Source organism: Mauremys mutica, chromosome 5 (genome assembly GCF_020497125.1).
Source record: "Mauremys mutica isolate MM-2020 ecotype Southern chromosome 5, ASM2049712v1, whole genome shotgun sequence".
Taxonomy (NCBI): domain Eukaryota; kingdom Metazoa; phylum Chordata; order Testudines; family Geoemydidae; genus Mauremys; species Mauremys mutica.
In genome coordinates this window covers 41,760,395-41,781,363 of record NC_059076.1, presented here as the reverse complement: position 1 = coordinate 41,781,363, position 20,969 = coordinate 41,760,395, and positions in this window count along the sequence as shown.

Sequence of the window (20,969 nt, the reverse complement as noted above, 5' to 3'; positions counted from 1 at the left end):
AGGAGAACTTAACATAGGGAAATAGATTCAATTGGTGTAATGACCCAACCATTCCCAGTCTTTGTTTAAACCACAGTTAATTGTACTCTGAAACCTTTATTAGACTGTAATGGAAACTATCAGAATCTGGCTAAGGCAGAGAGAAAGGGTGCTCTCTCTAACTAGATTGAAAATATAAAGCTAACAGCTTGTGTGTGTTGGTTGGGAGTAGAGGATGTGGAGAGAGAAAGTTTAGGATCAGTTAACTAAATTTATTGTTTGTGTAAGATTGGAATGTGACTGGCTGGTGGCAGATCTGATAAAATATGTTGACTGAAGAGACATATTTTGAAAGCTGTGCAATCAATGGACTTTCAATCTCTTTAAGTGAATGGCAAACAGATAAACAGGAAGGAGTAAGTAACTTTAAATCCTTTGAATAGGTGAGAGCAGAAAATGAATATAAGGAAAATGCAAGTTACTGTAGTGTGCGGCTTCAGGTGGTATGAGAACTATTCTGTATAGATTGAATTGCTGTATGTAGTCAGTATAAAGGTAGGAATACGCATGGGATATAGAGGTACTGGTCTCATAATGTCCAGGGAACTGAGTGTAAACACTGACTGGCGCATGATCTGGGCACTGAAAAAGGACATAGCACTGCTGTTTTGCAATCTGCCAGCTGGAAGCACCAGAACTTATGCAGTGTGATGACAGCTGGGTGCACTAGGAGGGAGTTGGGCATGCAGGCAGCACACACAGCAATTCTTAAGATATATAAATATTTTTTATCATAAATGGTGAATTAGTGTAAATAACAATCCCTGTATTACATACTGAAATATAAACCTGACATTTTATGATCATAAATCTCCATGCATAATTTCTAATCTATTTTACACTGAAATTTCTGTGGCAGAATGCCTTCCAACACTGGCTGCATGCCCATCTGGTTGCAGGAGACTTGCACCATGAGAGCCAGAGGAACAGCAGCTATGCCCTCAAAGAGAAATGTGCAAAGCATATGGCCTGGCAGAATTCCTTTACTTTGGACAGGCAGGGAGCTGGTTTGGGGAGGGGAAAGAGTGTGTGGGCGGGGGGAAGGGGAGAAGCTCAGCATCTGGGGCCTTGTAAATGAATGGCAGCAAATCTTTCAGCTTAACTTTTCCAGCAGCCATTAGGAAGACTCACTCTAATAAAGGTGATCGTTCTAGTTAGCAGAACTATTATAAATGAGATCATGCTCTTTGATAGATGAGGCTTAGATGCATTTAAATTAAAAGGGCCTGATCCAAATTCTACTGATGTCAATGTGGTTTTTTTCCATTGATGTCAATGGGCTTTGGATCAGACTCAAAATCAACCAAATCCAGATTTTCATTGTGGTTTTTTTTACTGCAAAAGATGATTGTTTTCTTGCTAAAAATCTGGAAGAAAAATTCATTATACATTCAAAAATAAAAAGGACATAATTGTTACTTCAAAAAACGAGGGAGTTTAGACCTATGGAAATATAGTAAAGGTTTTTCATTAGGTAAAAAAAATAAGCAGGCGCTGTTGCCTTGATAAATGCAATGCACAAAAGAAAGATCTAAATATGTAGCAGGTAAAAGAGGTGTTATTCTTGGATTGCACAGTGCCTAGCACAACAAAATCCTGGTCTGTGACTGGGGCTCGTAAGAACTATGAAAATACAAATAATAATAATAATGAATAATAAAAATTATTAACTCTGATGGCAGATTTTCATTCTAAATCAATATCATGTCATTGAAGCAATCAGCGAGATTTCTGTGAATCAGTTCCTTGACTATAGATAGCACCCCCACACAAATTAGCTTCATCCAAGAAATACAATATATTTGAGGGTGATTTTCTAGGATTTAAGAATTCTAAGTGCAGCTGGTCAGTAGAAAATTCCTCTGCTGGAAAGGAACTCCCTGTTGATATCACTATACCAGATCTACATCTTACGTCTTCTTCCCTGCTTGGCATAGAGGCTATATCAGAGTTAGGCAAGAGACTGGGAGTGGATGTAGTGGAGCTCCATCATACTACGGTTATGCTCCCCTGACATCAAGTCCACTAAGGTACTTGCACCAGTGAGACAAATTGGAGTTACTGGGAAGCAATTCTAGCTCCCAGCAGTGCCAGAACTGGCCTTGAAAATAAGGGAGAAAGAACTGTGCTGTGCTGAGTCGAACTGAGTATAGGAGAGAATCATTCTGTATATCTGACATTTCAATACATCATTGAGTGATTAAATTATAATTTTATGGTCAGTACTGATCCCTACCATGAATGGGACTAAGGTTTTATTTCTGGACTGGGTCTTTGAGAGATTGGGAATACTAGTTAAAATAATAGTCTTGTACTTAAGGCACTGGATTATGACTAAACCTAATGAAGAGAGGGAAGAGCATCTTCGCAAGCAAGCTGGCTAACCTAGTGAAGAGGGCTTTAAATTAGGTTCATCGGGGAAAGGAGTCCAAAACTCTGAGGTAAGTGGGGAAATGGGGTACCGGGAGGAAGCATAAGCAGGAGAGCACAAGAGGGGAGGACTCTTGTCTCATACTGAGAAAGCGGGATGATCAGCGAGTTATCTTAAGTGCCTATACACAAATGCAAGAAGCCTGGGAAACAAGCAGGGAGAACTGGAAGTACTGTCACAGTCAAGGAACTATGATGTGATTAGAATAACAGAGACTTGGTGGGATAACTCACATGACTGGAGTACTGTCATGGATGGATATAAACTGTTCAGGAAGGACAGGCAGGGAGAAAAGGTGGGGGAGTTGCATTGTATGTAAGAGAGCAGTATGACTGCTCAGAGCTCTGGTATGAAAATTCAGAAAAACCTGAGAGACTCTGAATTAAGTTTAGAAGTGTGAGCAACAAGGGTGATGTTGTGGTGGGAGTCTGCAATAGACCACCAGATCAGGGGGATGAGGTGGATGAGGCTTTCTTCCATCAACTAACAGAAGTTACTTAATCACAGGCCCTGGTTCTCATGAGAGACTTTAATCACCCTGATATCTGCTGGGAGAGCAATACAACAGTGCACAGACAATCCAGGAAGTTTTTGGAAAGTGTAAGGGACAATTTCCTGATGCAAGAACCAACCAGGGGCAGAGCGCTTCTTGACCTGCTGCTCACAAACAGGGAAGAATTAGTAGGGGAGCAAAAGTGGATGGGAACCTGGGAGGCAGTGACCATGAGATGGTCGAGTTCAGGATCCTGACACAAGGAAGAAAGGAGAGCAGCAGAATACGGACCATGGACTTCAGAAAAGCAGACTTTTGACTCCCTCAGGGAACTGATGGGCAGGATCCCCTGGGAGAATAAAATGAGGGGGAAAGGAGTCCAGGACAGCTGGCTGTATTTTAAAGAATCCTTACTGAGGTTGCAGGAACAAACCATCCCGATATGTAGAAAGAATAGTAAATATGGCAGGTGACCAGCTTAGTTTAAGAGTGAAATCTTTGCTGATCTTAAACACAAAAAAGAAGCTTACAAGAAGTGGAAGATAGGACAAATGACCGGGGAGGAGTATAAAAATAATGCTCAGGCATGCAGGTGTGAAATCAGGAAGGCCAAATCACACTTGGAGTTGCAGCTAGCAAGAGATGTTAAGAGTAACAAGAAGGGTTTCTTCAGGTATGATAGCAACAAGAAGAAAGTCAAGGAAAGTGTGGGCCCCTTACTGAATGAGGGAGGGAACCTAGTGACAGAGGATGTGGAGAAAGCTAGTGTACTCAATGCTTTTTTTGCCTCTGTCTTCACAGACAAGGTCAGCTCCCAGACTACTGCACTGGGCAGCACAGTATGGGGAGAAGGTGACCAGCCCTCTGTGCAGAAAGAAGAGGTTCAGGACTATTTAGAAAAGTTGGATGAGCACAAGTCCATGGGGCCGGATGCGCTGCATCTGAGGGTGCTAAAGGAGTTGGCGGATGTGATTGAAGAGTCATTGGCCATTATCTTTGAAAACTCATGGTGATCGGGGGAGATCCTGGATGACTGGAAAAAGACTAATGTAGTGCCCATCTTTAAAAAAGGGAAGGAGGATGATCCAGGGAACTACAGGCCAGTCAGCCTCACCTCAGTCCCTGGAAAAATCATGAAGCAAGTCCTCAAGGAATCAATTCTGAAGCATTTAGAGGAGAGGAAAGTGATCAGGAACAGTCAGCATGGATTCACCAAGGGCAAGTCATACCTGACTAACCTAGTTGCCTTCTATGATGAGATAACTGGGTCTGTGGATGAGGGGAAAGCAGTGGATGTGTTATCCCTTGACTTTAGCAAAGCTTTTGATATGGTCTCCCATAGTATTCTTGCCGCTGGATGAATGGACTATAAGGTGGATAGAAACCTGGCTAGATCATTGAGCTCCATGGGTAGTGAGCAATGGCTCATGTCTAGTTGACAGCTGGTATCAAGCAGTGTGCCCCAAGGGTCGGCCCTGGGGCCAGTTTTGTTCAATATCTTCATTAATGATCTGGAGGATGGCATGGACTGCACCCTCAGCAAGTTTGCAGATGACACTAAACTGGGAGGAGTGGTTGATATGCTGGAGGGTAGGGATAGGATACAGAGGGACCAAGACAAATTAGAGGTTTGGGCCAAAAGAAACCTGATGAGGTTCAACAAGGAGAAGTGCAGAGTCCTGCACTTAGGACGGAAGAATCCCATGCACTGCTACAGACTAGGGACTGAATGGCTAGCCAGCAGTTCTGCAGAAAAGGACCTAAGGGTTACAGTGGACAAGAAGCTGGATATGAGTCGACAGTGTGCCCTTGTTGCCAAGAAGGCTAATGGCATTTTGGGCTGTATATGTAGGGGCATTGCCAGCATATCAAGAGATGTGATCATTCCCCTCTATTCGACATTGGTGAGGCCTCATCTGGAGTACTGTGTCCAGTTTTGGGCCCCACACTACAAGAAAGATGTGGAAAAATTAGAAAGAGTCCAGAGGAGAGCACCAAAAATGATTAGGGGGCTGGAGCACATGACGTATGAGGAGAGGCTGAGGGAACTGGGATTGTTTCTGTATGATGACAAGCAGAGAAATTCATGAGTGCAGAAGAGAAGAATGAGGGGGGATTTGATAGCTGATTTCAACTACCTGAATGGGGGTTCCAAAAATGATGGATCTAGATTGTTCTCAGTGGTACCAGATGATAGAACAAGGAGTAATGGTCTCAAGTTGCAGTGGTTTAGGTTGGATATTAGGAAAAACTTTTTCACTAGAAGGGTGGTGAAGCACTGGAATGGGTTATCTAGGAAGGTGGTGGAATCTCCATCTTTAAAGGCTTTTAAGGTCAGGCTTGACAAAACCCTGGCTGGGATGATTTAGTTGGGAACCTTTCCTGCTTTGAGCAGGGGGTTGGACTAGATGACCTCCTGAGATCCCTTCCAACCCTGATATTCTATGTTTCTATGATTCTATGAAGACAGCTAGGTTCAATTTCTGTCTCTGCCACTGATTTCCTGTATGAACATAGGCAAATCACTTGCATGCTTCATCAACCACATAACTGATTATTTACTGTCTCCAACCTGAATAATCTTTCAGAAAGCAAGACAATTCCATGAATAAATTATTACATTCAGTGATAGTAGGTGAGGAGGCAAAAAGGATCAGTGCATCATTTATAACTCAGTATCATATTGTGGCTATTGTCGTGAAAATGTATTGTAAGATGGTTTCAAATAGATGTTTAATTAAATGGATAAATGGTTACAAGTTGCATAAGAGAGAGAAATTAATTCTGATTGATCTGTCTGTATGAACTCTTGGGGAAGCTGTTTATATGCCCAATAACCTGAGCAATATCTAATCTGAATTTATAGCCACAACTGTCTGACCACTTGTTCTGTTGTGGCGGAAACCTCCCGCAGAAACGCCGGCAGGTGATTGGGTTCCTTTATCCCTGAAATTATCCAACAGTAATAAAATCTGGGCGTGTTAGCTGAAGGACCTGATCAACCTTTCAGCCAGGGTCTCCTCCTGGTAAAGCGCGCTCGTGTCGTATCGTTTGGATTCATTGTCGTTTGGACCCGATCCCTGTCAACTCGTCATGCTTCCGGTGTCTGTTCTGCTGGTCAGCTGCGCCTGGAGTGCGGTATTTGTTTTTTGATATCTGACAGTTAGCTTATCTAGCCTCTTATTTTTCCCCTCCCTAACTCAGTACCAAATATCTACTCAGGATATCAGAATTGTATTAATGAGCTCAGAATTGCACAATTGCTTAGCTAGCTTGTATAGTTGTTCTAGTTGTTAGTGAATTGTTAATTGCAAACTGTTTTATGCGTGTGAATCACTGCTCTGTCTCTGTCCGGAGTGCATGAATCTGGGAGCTGTCTCCACCTGGAGATTAGTTCCCGTCCCCGCGGTCTAAGTGAGTGGAATCTGCCCAGCTGCAGCCGCACCACACTCTGGGTTACCCTTAGTGTGAAAGCAAGGGTGGCTGAGGCAGTGGCCCGGTGCACACTCTGTTCTGTGTTGCACCGGGTACCGCCCTGATGAACCCGATTCCTATCTTGTAAGATTGGTGTGTCTGCCTATTTGGTGTGGTGTGGTGAGCAGTATAAAGTGTATTATTACTGTGTTTTGGGGTGTGTTTGCACTTTTGATACCATCCCAACCAAAGTTGCCTACTCCCCCGGCCCAAGTTGTAATTATCCCCCAAATAAACGCAGCCACTTGGCTTTTCACTGTTATTCTAGTCCTGCCTGTTTTTCCTCACTCAATACCAAGCTTAACGGACCGCAATCTATTTCGGACAAGGCTCAGGGCTGGGATAAAAGGAGTGTGAAGGTCAGGACTGGTGTGTATTGGTAGTTAGCTCTGTGTTCTGTGCACTGTGCCCTGCGTGCACTATTCATAGCTCTACTGTCAGTCCTTTGCTTCCATGTGTGCAAAAATTCAGCAATTTAAGTAAATTAGTATTTAAGTAATCAGTATTTAAGTAAAGCAGATCTTTGACCCCGACAGCCAGTGCTGCTTCTAGGACAGAAGTTCTTTTGAGGGACAACCAAGTATTAGTGTACTCCCACTCACATAAGAGATTTGACAATGCTATATTTTGTCTATTTTATTTGAGCTCCTTATCCATTCTAACAAGATCTTCTATATTTCTGTCTTAAAGGTCTAAGCTGTTTCTCACCAGCGATAACTGACGAATGAAAATATTGTTTTTTAGAAAAATAACATCCATAATAGGTTAACCTAATCTTTATCAACTGAACTTGATAGAATGCTCTTGAAAAGTGTTTGGGGATATCCATTGTAAGCACCATCAAGTCAGTGAAAAGCTTGGTTTAAGCTCCTCTTATAACAGACTGTAAAACTGATCAATGTGATACCTGAAAAATATTGGTGGATCAAAGTGGATGCCAAGTTTTTATAGTCAGACTCTTATTTCAGTTTATTGTATCAATGCACTTGAGTGTATCACAAAATCTTCAAAGATCCCTCCGGAACAGAAAACTGCAGGTTTTAAAGTTCTTTGCTGCCCCTCCCCCACAAGCAGACTTGTAGATTAGTCCATATTTTAAAGTTCCTATAGTATGTGAGATGTATCCAAAGAAGTTTAATGCAGCTTCACAAAGAGATCTGTAGACATCAGTGAACTGGAGGCTTGTTCAGTGTGTTGCAGGTTTCTTATATCTATATTCTCTTGCAACTAATTATAACTTCAATTTAATATTTTTGGTTCACTGTTATGTACAGCTACTATTGTTACATACAACATATACAGATCACTTGCTGGGATTGCATTTTATTTTGTGGGATACTCTCCCATGGAAGAAAGTATATTTAATAAGCAATTTCTAGTATAGGATGAGCATTTTAAGGGTATTGAGTCATCCCTCAGTGTGCTCATGTAAATCCCATTGAAAACTGATTGTCGTTACCATGGATGAGAAGATCTGTATAGTTAAAAACCAGAATTTCTCCTGCCAAATCCCTGATCCTTCACCGAGTTCTAGAACTGAACTTGAATCGATTTTTATTTTAAGGGTTTGTAATGTTCTGATTTTGTGTTTCCATTTTTATAAGCTTTTGCACTTTTGGCTTGGACAAGGGCCTGAAGTGAAGTTACAGAAGTACCTTGAGAGAGTCTGTTGCCGTGGCTAGGATCAGTAATAGAAATCACATCAGAGACAGTATTTCAGGCTTTCATCCCCATTTTGTAGATTCTAGAAGTCTGAATATTTCAGATAAACATCCACATTCACACATCATATAAAGAGAGAATATATGCATGTGTGGGTTTCTGTATAGGTTCTATTGGCACTCAGCCAACTTAAGCATGTGCTTAACTTAAGCATGTTTATCCCTATTCAACAAAGCACTTAAGCAACTGCTTTAAATGCATCACCTGCTTAAGTTCTATTTAAGTCAATGGATTATCCACAAATGGCAAACCCATGAAATCGACAAGTAACTGTCTAAGTACGATATCAGTGATACATTTTATTATTAAGTATATTGAGACAGGTATAAATTACATTGCTGTAGATTTATTTTACAAGATAAGAAAGAAAATGCTCTTTATATTAACACCCCCACCTTCCAAACCCAAGGGGTCAGTTTAAAAATTATGTGAAGAAAATATTAACAGTGCCACTTTATAAGTAATATTCAAAAACATGCACAGTAAAAGCAGGGGTGGCCCTAGACTAGCTGCCGGCAACTGACACTCTAGGCAAACCATGCAATCGGTGCCCCCACCCCTAAACCCCAAGGGGAGATCTAGGCTGAGGTTTTTGGTTATCTTGGAAACATTTTGCCCCTTTTTTCCTTTTAATGTTTTTTAAGCGTTTTTTTTTTAAACAGAGGCTTAATTATTCAGTTTGTCCGTCCATCCGTCTGTCCAACCAATGTTTCTGAGATCAGATAAAATAGAGACATGAAATCAGAATAGATTTGTACACACAAATAAGAATAGATCTGTACACAACAGCTAGATGATGTTTCAGTCTGATTTCAAATAAAAATGCATTAAAAATGTTAATAATAATTTCTATTATTGCAAATAAAAAATCATCCATTATGCTATCCTGCTTTAACTGCCATTACCACCACATCCAATATAGAAAGAAATCTCTTCAATGAACTTTAATCTGTATTAACAAAACACTCTGAATAAAAAACACACTGTGCTCTTAAAACATAACTTTTCTTGCTTTAAGTTTTAAAAATTCAGTCATTAGTTCTTTTTAGATCCAGTTTTCCAGCTATTTCATGCTCTATTGACATTGTGGCAAGTCCAACAAGTCTCTATTGCACCATTGTTGCACGCAGATATGTTTTTATTAATTTTAACTTTGAGAAACTGCGTTCCCCACTAGCTATGGAAACTAGAAAAGTTAAAAGAATGCGTAGAGCTATAAAAATGTTTAGAAAACTGTGAGTTTATTTTCACAAACTTCAGTACTTCTTCAGGAGTGGAATGTTTCTTACATCCTCTTGAAATAGCCTGAAGCTCACTACACAAACCTATAGCATCAATGTATTTTGAATTTTCATGAGTCAATGTCGACTTCAGTTTTATACAAAATTATTTTATCTGTTTTTGTTGTTTTCTTTTGCAACCTGTGGATATCATATAGAAAGACAAATACTGACTCTAGCTGCTGCATCTGCTGAAATCTTTCATCAACTGAGTGAATAGGTTGGATATTAGGAAAAACTTTTTCATTAGAAGGGTGGTGAAGCACTGGAATGGGTTACCTAGGGAGGTGGTAGAATCTCTTTCTGTTGTGTATTTGGTTGTCATGGTTTTTGTTGCTATGGCAACTGAGTTAGATTATTATGGGTTAGCTCAGCCAGCTTCAGCCGGCTGAGTGAGCTCTCTCTCTCTGTAAATAAAATGGTGGTTTTGTTAGCTGTCTGCTGTCTGGCCTCAAGTGATATCTTCCTAAACCGGCTGCCCCCAAGGATATAACAAGTGGCGACGAGGGTGAGATTCCGGTGCTGCTCCAGTAACAGAAGGAAGTAGAAGTCAAGGTAAAGAACAAACAAACCAAAAAGCTGCTTGTTTGCACTGACTGTGAAAGTGAAACTAAAATCATGGCTACTCTGACCAGGCCACTGGAACCTTTTGATGAGAATATAGACCAGTGGCATGTGTATACTGAGCGTTTTGAGCTTTTTTTATTGCAAATGACATTACAGAAGCGAAGAAGGTGCCAATATTCTTAAGTGTTGTAGCGGCTAAAACCTACTCCCTGCTACGCAGCTTACTACACCCTGTTAAGCCAGCAACTAAATCTTACAGTGACATTGTGGAAATCTTCTACTTTGAACAGGTAGAGAATACACCCATCACTGCTACTCAGATAAAGAAGGCAACTCGCGTTGACCCAGTATTGTCCCAAGTTATGGACCTGGTGATGCATGGAAAATCTCGACAAACCTCTCCGGTCTCATTTGACCTTGTTCCCTACATGTCCAAGCGGACGGAGTTATCGGTCCAATCTGGTTGTTTGTTGTGGGGAAGACGTGTCATTATTCCACCACCACTGAGATCACAGATGTTAGAACAGCTACATTCCAGTCACTGTGGAATAGTGCGCATGAAGGAAATTGCACGAAGCTATTTTTGGTGGCCTGGATTGGACAGCGCTATTGAAGAGAAGGCAAAAGCTTGTATGTCATGTCAGGGTGTGAGGAATGCACCCCATGTTGGGCACCCCTACACCCATGGGACTGGCCTGAAAACCCGTGGCAACGTATTCACGTTGACTTTGCTGGCCCCCTTGAAGGAAGCATGTTCTTGGTGGCAATAGATGCCCACTCTAAATGGCCAGAACTCTCTATAATGCAGTCCACTTCTGCAGAGAGTACTATCCAAAAACTACAAGGACTCTTTTGTCGTTTTGGTCTGCCAGAACAACTTGTGAGCGACAACGGACCGCAGTTCGTTTCTCAGGAGTTTCAAAATTTTATGAAGGCAAATGGGATACACCACATCACGTCAGCACCATATCATCCGTCCACCAACGGATTAGCTGAAAGATTTGTGCAGACAATGAAAAACGCTTTGAAATCAGCAAGGGGACAACACTCCATTCAAAAGCGTCTGGATACCTTTTTACTTTCCTACAGAAACACACCTCATGCTACGACCCACGCATCTCCGGCCTTTCTAATGATGGGACGACAGCTGCGCACTTGCTTTGATCTGCTGAAACCTTCTGAACCCCGACAAATTGTGCAACATCAGCAGCAATATCAAGTCATCAGACGGGCACCCAGAGCAAAAGACCGAACCTTTAGCCCGGGACAGCCAGTTTTGGCTCGGAATTATACTTCCAGAGCTAAATGGGTCCCGGCCACAGTCATCACTCAAACAGTTTCCTACACAGTCCGAACTGCAGAGAATCTTACCTGGCGGCGACATGTAGATCAGCTGTTGCCAGGTCATGCCAGTCCTCAGGACCCATCTGAAGTTGAGGGGTCTGACTTCACCTCTTCTGGTGAGGCACCGAATCACGAGTCACCTGTTCCTGACTGTTCTCCTCCATTACTGCCGGCGGCTGAGATACCCCTTTGCCCAGCACGAGTTGATACCACCTCCTCACCCGTTCGTGCTGCGGACCCTGAGCCCCTAGTGCTTTCGGGTGCAATAACACCGGAAGTTCGCTGTAATCCACCTAGAGACAGAAGGTCTCCTCATCGGCTGGATCTTTAGCTAGGGCGAACCCACGGTTATGGGGCAAAATAATCCCCAGGGTTTAGCCAGGAATGGAGGCAGTCTACCCTCCTTCTCTAGTCTAGTGTGTGTTTTATTTAGGGGATGTTCTTATTAGGGGGGGAGGAATATGTTGTGTATTTGGTTGTCATGGTTTTTGTTGCTATGGCAACTGAGTTAGATTTTTATGGGTTAGCTCAGCCAGCTTCAGCCGGCTGAGTGAGCTCTCTCTCTCTGTAAATAAAATGGTGGTTTTGTTAGCTGTCTGCTGTCTGGCCTCACGTGATTTCTTCCTAAACCGGCTGCCCCCAAGGATATAACACTTTCCTTAAAGGTTTTTAAGGTCAGGCTTGACAAAGCCCTGGCTGGGATGATTTAGTTGGGAATTGGTCCTGCTCTGAGCAGGGGGTTGGACTAGATGACCTCCCGAGGTCCCTTCCAACCCTGATATTCTATTATTCTATTATTAATAGCGGTATCAAGGACTGTGAAGTAGAAATTCACTTTGAACCTTTGTTTTGGGTTCTGAATGGGTGTGTCTCATCCTTCATATGAAAACTGCTGTTTCTTTTGCTGAAAGCGAACTGGCTCTGGTTCAAATTCTGTCAGAAAGTCTATTTCTTCAGCAAACTCAAGAGAATCTATCAGTGTTCTTTCAAACCATTCATCACTTCTGAATTCCTCCAGAATATTTTTAGTTTGCTGCAGTTTTTGAATAGCAGAATGTATGTTCAAGTTCTTTTCCTGAAGCTGCTTACTAATAAGGTTAATCTTGAAAAGAATATTATACCACAAAATGAGTGAAGTCACAAATTTGAACTTGGAAAGGCCATTTGCAAGAGCTTCTGCATCTGAACATGCCGTATTGCCAGATGATCCAGTAAAGGGCATCATAAATGTTTCCAAGTTCATAGTGAAGAGGCTTCAAAGCATCAATGCAACTCTCCCATCTTGTCTGACTAAGTGGTTTCACAGTTAGAGAATTCACGTGGTGAGTCAGAATCTCCCAATGGTGTGTTGAGACTGAGAAAAACACATAAACACATTGCACCAGGTCAAAGAAACTGCTTGCCTCCAAACAACATCTAGCAGCATCATTAATAACCAAATTCAGAGAATGCACACTGCAAGGAATGAAAAAGGCCCTAGGATTGATTTTCATCATTCTCCTTTGCACACCATTGTCTTTACCCTTCATGTTACTCCCATTATCATAGCCTTGGCCATGTACGTTTTCAACAGACAATGACATTGTTTCAAGCTCTTGTAGAATAGTTTCAGTCATAAATCATAGAATGTCAGGGTTGCAAGGGACCTCAGGAGGTCATCTAGTCCAACCCCCTGCTCAAAGCAGGACTAATCCCCAGACAGATTTTTGCCCCAGATCCCTAAATGGCCCCCTCAAGGATTGAACTCACAATCCTGGGTTTAGGGGACCAGTACTTAAACCACTGAGCTATCCCTTCATCTCCTTCAGTGGTATGAAACCCAAAACATGCTCCTTTATGAGCACTTCAACATTATCTTCATCTGTGTTGTCAGAGTGGTACCGGTGTGGTGCTCTGCTCTCTCCAATGTTGATATCACTCGGCTGTGTGCATGTGTTCCATCTGTGTGCTGCCCCAGCTCTGCGCAGATAGCTGACACAGCAGACCTGACGAGAACCCCCAATAACCACAAAGTCCAGTAAGATGCAAAGTCATGTCGACTAGGTTTATTGCGACCTCGGACACAATGGCAGTTCCCTGTAGGTTTCTTAGCCTAACTCAGGGCATACTACGAGAAAGTGCCTCTTGGCAATGGACCCGGCTCAGTCAGTGGCGGGACTTTCCACTGCCCCCTCGGCCGGACAAAGACACCGCCCCAGGGGTATATTCTTATACACAGGTACAAACAAGTTACACATCACTCCTGACGTATTGAGGGGCCACCCCTCTACGCAGCAAGGTTCAACCTCTCTACATATTTAGGTGCCGCCTTCTACCTTGTACATGTTGGTTCGATCAAAACAACTCTATCCATCATTTTACCCTTTTGCCCCTGTCATTGGGATGGGTCGGCCTGTCCTTTTATTATCTATGGAATGTTTCAGTATAGTGTATTTTAATGCTGTGCTTATACTTCGGTATGCTAGGTGAATATATGTTTATGCAGCATCAGCCCTTTCTTTGCCAGCTTCTGTGAGCAGGGCCTGCCTCTGGCTCACAGCTTAACTTTGCTTTATGTTAGCAAAGTCTTGACCATTACTTTAGTTCAGGCCTCAGGCCTCATACCGGGCCTCTGATACCAAGGTTTATATCTTAGGGCCTCCTCTTACTACATTCTGCAGACTTTTCCATATCCACAAAACGAATGATCATCATCATTTGTTTAACATGACTCACATCTGATGTACAGTCCAGTATTACTGAAAAGTATTTTGCAGAATGGGCAGCTTCTACAATTGTCTTTTCAATGGCATTTGCTAAGATTTGAATCAGGTCATTCTGCATATTTTTTCCTAAGTAATGAACCTGTTATCAGTTATTTTATGTAGAGGCTCCTTCATGACTGGATCAAACAAAGCTAGGTATTCAACAAATTTTAAAAAGTTTCCATTATCTAGAGTGTATAATCTTTCATTTCTACTGCAGCCGCGGAATGCTAAATTTTGCCCACCGAGAACTCTCATTAAAGCAATCAGACGCTCTACTATTTGTTGCCAATATTCTTCTTTTTCCTTGATAACACATAAATTTTTGATAGTTTTTTTCCTTTTTTCAATCATAATTCAAGTTCTTTCCAATTTTGAAAACATTCCAAATGTTCTGTACTTCTTTCATGTGAAGAGAGAATTGAACATATATTTTTCTAGTCTTTCAAACCATTTTCAGTAGGTGATGTACCAATTGCTTGATTTCTAAACAACTTGCAGCAAAAGTAAAACACAAAGTCCTTCCAACACTGAATATTGTAACCAGTTTTGATGAATTTCTTCCCCATTAATGAGTTTCCTCTTGTAATGCTGAGCGGAGAATTTTCTTTTATTTCCATCCTTAGGGAAGGGAAATTCATGAACTTGTTTGTGTCCATGTTCTACGAGAATTTGCCGCATACTGTCATCACATCTGGGCCATGAAGCTGGGTCCCTATACCGTAACTTGTTTGTAACTTCCTCATCCTTTCTTCCTTCTACTTCATTTACTTCAATTTCTGCATGTGTCTCTGAAGGTGAATACATTTTCTCCACTTCCATATCAGTCTGATGCTGTGAGCTGCCTTCATCTAGAAGTAAGTTTCCATCATCTTGAGTTTCCAAACTACTTTTTTGTGGATGTGAGCTACTCTCGTCTCGAAGTAATATACCTTCATCTTGATGTTCCAAACTGCTTCCATGCGGATGTGAGCTAACCTCCTCTCCAAGTAAAATTCATTCATCTGGATGCTCTGAACTGTTTCCATCTTTATTTGGATTAAAGAGAAGATATTTCAGGAAGGATCCCTGCTGTTTTGCTTGGTCCTTTTCCTTCTCAGCCTTTTGTTTACAACACTCAGCTCCTGAGGATTTTCTTTTTCCTCTTTCTACCATGGGGCATTTGAATATTATGTACTGTGCTCCCAATTGCAAGCATTATAGCATTAAGGATGGCTGACACACCCACCACATGGATGGCAATTTAAACCACATTGTAGCCATCCCAACATGTCTTTTCACTGCTTAAAGATTCAGTGATTAGTAATATACATTCATTTACCTATTAAAACAGTTAGTTACAGCATTTACACGGAAACAAAATGATCTTTTTCAATGTTATAACCTGACAGCGATTGTTTGGAAAGTAATCCCCTTCCTCATGGTTACCTGCTTGGAGTGTGACGTCATCACTTTCATAATATATTAAGTGTTAACGCAGTTACTTTTCTTTTATGGACCTAATTTATTACATGTGAACGAGTCATAACAAAGAAAAGTTCATAATTATACAGCCCCATAATAACACTAAGGTTTAATAACACTTAAAGATACTCACATTTTGGATTTATAATGCTGAAATGTTATTATTTATTTTTTGGCACCAAGAAACACAATTTTCCACAGTATTTGCTCGATTCTTAACCATCTACCTGTGACGTGTGTTAAAATGCCCGTTTGACATGTATCCACTCATGATACCTCTGTTCTACATGAATTTCCGGCTATGCAACCTTGATGTATATTCAAGTTAGGTGTCACTTGCATTGCAGCTCTTGCTGACAAATGTGTTTCATTGTGGCTGAGTTATTGCTTATCAAAATTGCGGAGTGGGTCTTCTTGACCCTATATCACAAATTTAAAAAAAATCGCTAAAATATTATTTATTTTTGCAGTAAATAAAAGATTTGACATATGAATACATTCTCAGAAATGTAGATAAATGAAATATAATTTATATTCCCTCCGTACGTGCACAGGAATTGAAATAATAATATCTTTGTTATTTTGTTTGTATTTTTTTCATCTTTTTCATTTTTTTATTTTATTTTTTTTTATTTTATTTTTTTCCCTTGAATTTGGCACCCCATTTACCTTGCACCCTAGGTGACCACCTAGTTCGCCTATATGGACAGGCTGTCCCTGAGTAAGAGGCTTGAAATTAATTTTTGTGAATGCAGTGGACAAGAAACTGTTTGAAGTGCTGTATTTTTCTTTTATAACAACACTCATATAGTAAATGCTATGAAAGACAAAATGCAATTTATGGATTCACTTTTAGAATTTTAAGTTGACACAAACAGGGATTATTAATAACAATGAAAAAAGGTAAGCTGTATCTCTATTTAGAAATAAGAAGTGTTGGAAGTTGCAGCAATATTGAATGAGCCTCATTCACCCTTGTGTTATTCCAGTTTTGAATTGATTTAACATGGAATTACAGAAGCATAAATATGGAATAAAGTACAGGGGAATCAGCCCATGGATATGCATTACTCCAGAACAATAAGCTCATGACATATGGGTAGTAGGTGTATGTTCAGTAGAAGAGATGGTAACATTTAAAATAAGAAGCAGCATCTTCGAAATAGTTCCACTAAGTTTAACTTAAAGGATGGGATCCTACAGCAAATGAGCAGATGTCCAGTGAACATAAGAAAGTCAAATGGAGAAAAAAGGTGGCACTCATGAATTTCTCTGCTTGTCATCATACTATCTGCAGCATTAAGATACTAGGATAAATTCTTAGTCCCACTGAAGTCAATGGCAAAACTCTGGAGGAGTGGAGCCAGGATTTAACCTCTATAGTACTATTCACTGGATTCTACTGAAACACGTCCGGTGCTGAAAAATGTCTGTAATACCTAGAGATGGAGCAAAATTAAAATCTTTGGAGCAGATCTTAAACTGACAATTTAAACTATCTGGTAATCTGCCCCTTAATTTCCCTTAATTTTGGATTTTAGGAGAAACTGGATCCTAACAAACCTTGATTTTTACAGAACCAAGACTCATTCAAGACAGATGGATTTTGCAAATCCAAAGCATTATCTCTTCAGTCCATTTCTACGAATACAGGTAAAATACTCCAGTAAGCTTTTGATCTCTTACTGGTAGACAGGGATCTGAAGACAGTGAGAGGCATTGTGGGTGGATCTCAAAGGCCAATTCTAAACCACTCCTTTTGTAACTACGGAATTCGTGGGACAGCATGGTGTGATTCTTCAAAGGATCGGGGATAGAGCTGATGCAGGGGCCATGTAAGGTATATGGAAGATGCTGAGGTATAGGCAGGCCAGGAAAGGTGTGAAGATAGGTCTGGAAGATTTATGATATGTGGGTCCTTCCCTCTTCTGCTCATGGAGTTCTGTATAAGGGGATGGGGAAACTACTTCAGTCGTTCAACTGAAAGATATGCTGTGGAATGGCTCTGCAACTGCTGTGTGTACTAAAAGAAATACTTCTCCCAACATCACCATTCATCTGCCCAAGCACTCAGAGTTATGGATTTGGCCACATTTTCCTAGTCTTATTAAATTATAATAATTTACTGTCATTTTACTGTACTATTTTTAGTCTCTCTAGCCCTCTCCCATGGCTGAACACTACCCATCCCATGTGCTGTCCATAAGGATTGCATTGGTTGTGGCAGAATGTTCCCTTTTTTTCTGTTCAGTGATGCTCCAAATCACATTTTTAGTAAGAATAGTTTTAATGAAAAACATTATATAGAATAAACATCATAGCCAGATTTTTTAAAAATGCAGCTTTTCCTTGATATTGTAATGTGCACCCATAATGGAACTGGGGGTGCATCTCTAAATATACAACTGCATATGGAGATCACATAGTAAGAGGTGCAAGCACTCAGATCAACACCCACAATTCATTTTGTGGCCTTCTACGGGAAGTCTGGGCATCAGTCCTTCTGAAATGTCACCCCATATGAATATTTACATTACAATACAGCTATGAAATGGTTTAGATTAAACCAACCCCATCTCTTCTTTTTCTGCCCAGCCTGAACAATAGCATGAGGCACAGAACAGGTCTCATTTCAGTAAGAAAATATCAGTGAGGAAATATGATTTTCTCCCATCACTGGTTTCCCCAGCTGTGAGAAGAATTAAGCAATCAGGTGAAATAATTGTTTAAAATTACTGAAAATGAATCTTGATCACAACCTCAAAGCCGAGAATTCTGATCACTATATTTGCATTCTCATGAATGTTCATTAACTTATTGTTGTGTACCAGAGTAGGTATTTGTGTATTAACTTTATCAAATTTAAGTGTTTGTGATATCTCAGTGAGCATGAAATGTAGTTACTTGGTTGCACCTGTTCATTATAATTGGATTCAATATTCATGAAAGATTTTTCCAGCATCCATGTGCATGAGCAGCGATCATTAAGACAGGCTTGCAGGCTCCCAAATGTTGTACTGCAAGTGATCCGCAAGCTCCATGAAAGCAAGTGTTTATTAAAAACCAGCAGAGACTTTGAAATATATGCACAGGTGATTCTGTTTCACTTGGCCATGGTAATGAATCCCTACTTGTTTACATGTGGGAATTCACCTGTGTGTAACAATTAGGGATGATGTCAAGTGGAATGGAACACTGTTTAAAGTAAAAAGTTCACATCAAATGCAATAACTGTTACCTGATTTTGAACCAGAAGCAGACTGGGGAGTATAGATTATAAATATTTATTCAAAGGTAAATGTGAAAAAACCCTCCCTAAGATAAAGAATACGACTTGATGTACCCTATAATAATGAAAGTAAATATTCTGTCTTTTAAGGAAGCATTTATGTGCCCTGAAGATTGTGCCCTTGAAAATGAAAATTACACAAATCCACCAAATACTTTGTTAGATGGAAAACCATGGGCCAAACCCAGTACTGTTTGAGTTACTAAAAAAAAAGCATTTCAGGGTTGCAGTGGTGGGAAATCTGCCAGAAAAAGAAGATTTGGCTGTGAAAAGTGGTCCCAACCTACTTATTCTGGGGAGCCATAGCAACCTTACGTGTGCTGACCAGGAATGGGGTGTGACCAAGGTAGCTAGGGATATAGTGATTCAGTGCATCTCCTCAAAATGAAACCATGATGCTTTAATCTCAGAACATTATAGGTGGGTTCACAGTGAGATCAGGTCCAGATAACATTCATGCTTCCAGTTTGTTCATGTTGATCCTGATGATTATAGAGATGGAAAATAGATTTTGCATTAATCGATACACCACCAGCCCAGCTTAAAGCCTCTACTCCCAGTTCACAGTCTCATCAGTTGATTGTAAAATAGGCTACATGCAGTATTAGTGCATCAATGGAGTGCTTGACTTCCAGAACACATAAGACACACAGCTATTGTATGGAGGGATCATTCTTCAGTGTGAGACAGCAATTGTTATACATCTGTGCAAGGATAGTGTCACTTAGCACCTGATCCGAAGCCCATTCAAGTCAATAGGAGTCTTCCATTGACTTCAGTGGGCTTTGGATCAGACACTTAGTGGGCTGATTATGCAAGCAAAGAAAGATCATTACACTGAAAGATACATGCTGGTGCTGCTGGGGTTACCACAGTGGGTAGTCACAGCTATACTTTATGTGGGGGTCATCTAGGATGTTGCGAGCTGCCTCTAAGAAAAACATATGACACTACATAATAGTTTTGTAATCGACCTGTGTAAAGTATGGAACATACAGTTACCTCAGAGTTAAGAGTATGCATGTAGATTAGACAATGAGGCGAGTCAGCCACCTTAAACCATTGCTGCATGAACACAAGCACAAGAAGCCATCCTTTTGCTGCCTCCACTCTCTTTCCATCTCACCCCCAACTAAACCAGATCTACACTAACAATGAATTGCACCAGCATGCAAACTGCATTACTGTCTCACCTGCTCCAAATGACTACTTGGATGATGTCTATCACATTTCACCAACCTTTTACAGGGCCTGTGAATCAAGTCTCAAAGCATATAACTCAATGTGCTAAGCCAATTCACAATGAAGTGAAGGGTTTGAAGAATTATATGAACAAATGGGATCTGGATCACCTCTGTTTTAATCCTGTTTGATCTAGTGTCATTCTGCTGAAATACATCAGCATAAACTGGAGTAATATTGGTGAATCAAGCCCTATGGAATCCAAGAATCACTGGGCTAGATACTGCACTGCTGAATCCTGCACTGTCATTTCTAGTTGTACCTAGAGAGTGAAAGTCAGTGTGAGTGGAGGTTTCTCATTTGATAGCATGTTGTACCCACATTCACTTTGCACATATGGAAATGGAGTAAGCAGCAATAAAAATGGGGCACATATTTGTTTTAAAAAAAAGTTACTTGCAGACTCTTAGAATGTAAACTTTGCAGGGCAGGACTGTGTCTTAGGGATGTCTGCCAAGGGGTTATGTAAGGTTTTTTCCTGCAAGACATTGGATATTGTGTAAAGAAGAAAAAAATCTACTTGTAAAAAACAGTTTTATGTGTGAAAAATAGCAATATATACTCTTCCTGAAATTTTCTTTCTAGTCAATGTAGAAAATATATTATGCCTTTTGACCGATATTAATTTTAAAAGAAAATGAATACTATTCCATTTCAATGAATTGATTAGCCACTTAGGAACATTCCAATTATTATGATGTGGAAAGGGCCACCGTTTTTAAAAACAAGGATGTATAACGCTGCACCTACATTTTTGCATCCAATTACTGCAAGCACTCCTAGGAACTTGGTGTTTGGTGCCAGATCCAACTCTTACTGAAGTCAATGGGAATATTCACATGGCCTTCAGTAGAAGTTAGATTATGCCATTAAACACCTA